Source organism: Hemitrygon akajei, chromosome 2 (assembly GCF_048418815.1).
Source record: "Hemitrygon akajei chromosome 2, sHemAka1.3, whole genome shotgun sequence".
Lineage (NCBI taxonomy): Eukaryota > Metazoa > Chordata > Chondrichthyes > Myliobatiformes > Dasyatidae > Hemitrygon > Hemitrygon akajei.
This window is the reverse complement of record NC_133125.1, coordinates 132,506,686-132,510,977: the sequence shown is the minus strand read 5'-3', so window position 1 is coordinate 132,510,977 and position 4,292 is coordinate 132,506,686.

Here is a 4,292-nt window from a genome sequence, read left to right as displayed (position 1 = left end):
GAAGAACTACACGTTACATTAACACGAGAACAATAAGCACTCTGATGATGTAAGTAAAGAGTTGTCAATATTCCAGCTTCCTAGATGAACTAACAATCAATGTTCAACAGACTTGCAAGTGACCTTGAGAAAAATAATCCAGGAGGTAAAAAAATGTGGAAATTTTTAAAATAAACATAATGATAAATTCTAAAATGGAGCGTTAGGGCAACTTGACTAGAAGATAAGAATAAATGTATATTAAATGGTGTCCCTTCCAATGATTGTAGAGAAGGAATGGCTCTGAGTAAATAGACCAATAGAGGGAGTGTTTAAAGTAGTTTGGATCACAATGACAGGGAGCTTCAAGAATACAATCTAATAAAGCTAGCAACTCCATGTGGCAACAATGCTAAATTAGAGATTGGTGCAAAACATAGAAATCAATTCCCTAGTTGAAATGTTTTTTCACTAATCTAGGAAATTTATCTATTTTCCAAAACACCACATATAAAGGGTTTAAAGCAATTATTGTCAACTGTGAAATACTTTTCTCAAAGCAAACTTCTTTCCAGAGTAACATCAGATTCATGGATTTGATGAGTAAGAGAGCCTTAAGTATAGAGGATACTTTAATGGTGACATTGGGGACATAATCTCCTTGTCAAGAACAACAGACTAGAAAACTGCCCTTAAGTTCCATTTCCAATTGTAGCTCCAAACTTTCCATGCAAGTAAAGAAGAAGGGATTCAACAAATGGCATTTCTATTAACAAAGATGGTTATCAATATAGCTTCCAAGGTAAAAGACAAATTAATCATTTAGAAATTTGTTAATATCTAGAGCTAGTAGACAGAAGCATTAGCTCCTAAACAACTTCTATTTTAAAAGACGTTTCTTCTTAAGTTAATGGGGTGTATTTGGACGTAATACAGATCTGCTAAACATTTAGGTAGATCTGGAGGGATTTAGGTTAAGTCCCAGAGATTTGAGAGTATCTTTCTAAGCAAATCTACTCCATTCAGGATTCTGTTAGAATTTACTGTGGAGAAGTATAATCACTTTTATATCACAAGGAACCAGCAAATGTTCTTGCAAATGACAGCATTGCAATTTAATGCATTCTTTCAGTTATAATTTTATTATTGGGTTTTGGTGTGCTAAGATACCTCTAGCTATGAATGGCAGTTCTGTGTTATAAAGCGTGTACATGATAAGGAACTTCAGTTCCCAGTGTGCAATGCAGGTTTTTCCCCCGGAACCAGAAGTGACATTAGGGAGCTGGTTGCACGCGCTCGTGTCGAGCCGAAGCCACGACTGGAGTGTCCTGTTAATAAGTATGTGTGAGTTTTACCCATGTAAGTTTTTATTTGTATTAACATAACAAAATCTATAGGTCATATATGTTACATATTTTATATCTTAAAATGTAATACTTAATTTTCACAAGAATAAATTCTTGGGATTTTATAAAGGCAGAAGCACAGTGTTCTTTAAAGAAATCTATATTCAGCACATTAACTGATGTAGTTTTTGAGGCTTAGTCACTAGGAGTTTATCCCTGGCCACAAATATGAATTAATTAAAGTGAAGCTAGTGAATAATTACAACACGTTCACTGATCATGCTTACAAAGAAACTGTTAAACAGTCATCACAATATCTTTCTTCTCTACACTTATGTTTTAGACTTTAGCTGTCATTTGGACACAATTTATATCTGAATGTGACATAGAAATGTCATTGAATGTCTCTATTTAATTGACATTTAGACATTATTTGAATTATATGATCATATTTCATGAACTGTGAATTTACTTTCTTCAGCACTGATAATATACAGTAAATGCACTGAAATCAGATCCAATTCTGAACAAGGAGTGCTGAAACATTTGGATATGGGGTGTTATCTACTCTGTTAATATTTTATCTAGTATAACTCCATTAGATTACTTAGAAAGCTTTTAAGATTAACTTTTAATAGATTTAATTTTAACAGAAGGCAGATGCTCCTAAGATTTTTTTCTCCTAAAATTAAAAGCTTGTGCATGAATCTTCCCATGTAACTGCTTTAGGAAGAACATAGCCAATACAATGGCACAAGTCATAGTCTCAGCCAACAGCGGCACAGTGGCATAGTGGTTAGCACAACACTTTACAGTACAGGCGACCCGGGATCCGCAGCTGCCTGTAAGGAGTTTATACATTCTCCCCGTGAATGCGTATGTCTCCTCCAGGTGCTCTGGTTTTCTCCCACGGTCCAAAGATGTACCTGGTTGGCAGGTTAAGTGGTCATTGTAAATAGTCCTGTGATTAGGTTCAGATTAAATCAGGGGATTACTGGGTGGCACGGCTCGAAGTGCCGGAAGGGCCAATTCTAACATTTTACCATCCTGCAAACCCATCGACTGGGGACTTCAGGAGGGGAAAGTCAATGGTGAGAAGTCAGGTGTATGGGGTTGAGTGACTTCGGGGATCAGCCGTGATGGAATGGCGGAGCAGACTGGATGGGCTGAATGGCCTAATTTTGCTCCTATGTTTTATGGCCTTATGTTCCTAACACACACCAGTCCTCTTCGAGGGATCAGCAGTGGAAAGGATGAGCAGTTTCAGATCTCTGGCTGTCAACATCTCTTGGATCCAATGCATTGTTGCAGTTACAAAGAAGGCACAACAACAGCCATATTCCATCAGGAGTTTGAGAAGACGTCATTTGATTCCAAAGGCTCTCACAAATTTCTACAGATATACTGTGAGTAGCGGTCTAACTGGTTACATGCATCAGCATCTGGTACGGAGGGGAGACAGCACAGGGTTGGAAACAGCTGCAGCAAGTCGCAAACTCAGCTGACTCCATCATGGGCACTAGCCTCCCCAGTATCAAGGCCATCTTCAACAGGTGATACTACAAAAAGATGGCATCGAACATAAGGGACCACTATCACCCAGGATATGCCCTCTTCTCATTGCTGTCATCAAGGATGAGGTACAGAAGCCAGAAGGCACATTTTCAACACTTTAAGAACAGCTTTTTCCTCTCTGCCATTAGATTTCTAAATGGACAATGAACCCATGTACACAACGTCAATTTTTTTGCTCTTTTTTGCACTACTTATTTAATTGAATTATTTCTCAGTGTAATTTATGTATATATTTTTACTATTATGTATTGCAATGTACTTCTGTGGCAAAACAACAAATTTCACAGCGTTTACCAATGATAGTAAACTTAATTTTGATTCTGTCTTCTATTCTGATCACATTATCTGTCGAGGTATTGGTATTAATTGTAAAGGTCAGGTGGAGTCCAAATCAAAGCCCAAGAGCATATCAAAGCAGCAGCGCCAAGGTTCGACAGTGATGAACACCCAAAGTTTGGCCAATTTAAGCACCAGGCTACATTGAAAAGGTCAGGGTTTTAGGGCCGGAGGAGGGTACAGACCAAATTCAGTTTGCTGCTCCACGAGGTTTACTCATCTCTGCACTGGACTGAGGCTGTGGCCTGGAACTAATAGGCTCCTGAATCGGCTGCAGTGACAACTAGCATTGTGGCTGTGGACTCACTTTCGAAAACTTCAGTCCTGAATGTTATTTGCTTACTTTTATTATTTGCATGCTTTGTTTTTTTTCCTGCACATTGGGTATTTGACAGTCTTTTTTTAATGAGTTCACTTGGGCTTGGGTTTCTTTGTTTTGTGGCTTCCTGTAAGCAGACAAATCTCAATGTTATATATAGTATACGTACTTTAATAATAAACGTACTTTGAATACTTGCTGCTTGTAATGTGGACTGAGTTTTCACCACCTTGATCTTATTGATGTTGAGTGCAAGGCTGTTGTTACACCATTACTCAACCAGTTGATCTATCTTGCTTACTCCTCATCACCATCTGAATTTGTGCCAACATTAGTTGTGTCATCAGCAAATTTATAGATGGCTTTTGAGCTGTGCCTAACCATGCAGCTGTGGGTGTAGAAAGAGTAAGCAGCAGGCTAAAGCAGTCATCCTTGAGGTGCGCAGGTATTGAATCAGTGAGGAGGAATTGTTATTACCGATCTTCGCTGACTATGATGCCGTGATGAGGAAGTTAAGGATCCAGTTGTACAGGGACAAACAGAGGCCTAGGTTTTGGAGTTTGTTGATTAGAACTGAGGTATAACCAACAAACAGCAGCCTGATATAATTATTGCTATTGTCTTGGTTGTTGAAAGACATTCAGATGTAGATTTAAGTAAAACGAGGTGAAGCATGTTAATGAAACACTGATCTTTAATTTTTTTTAGAGATACAACACAGTAGCAGGCCGTTCCAG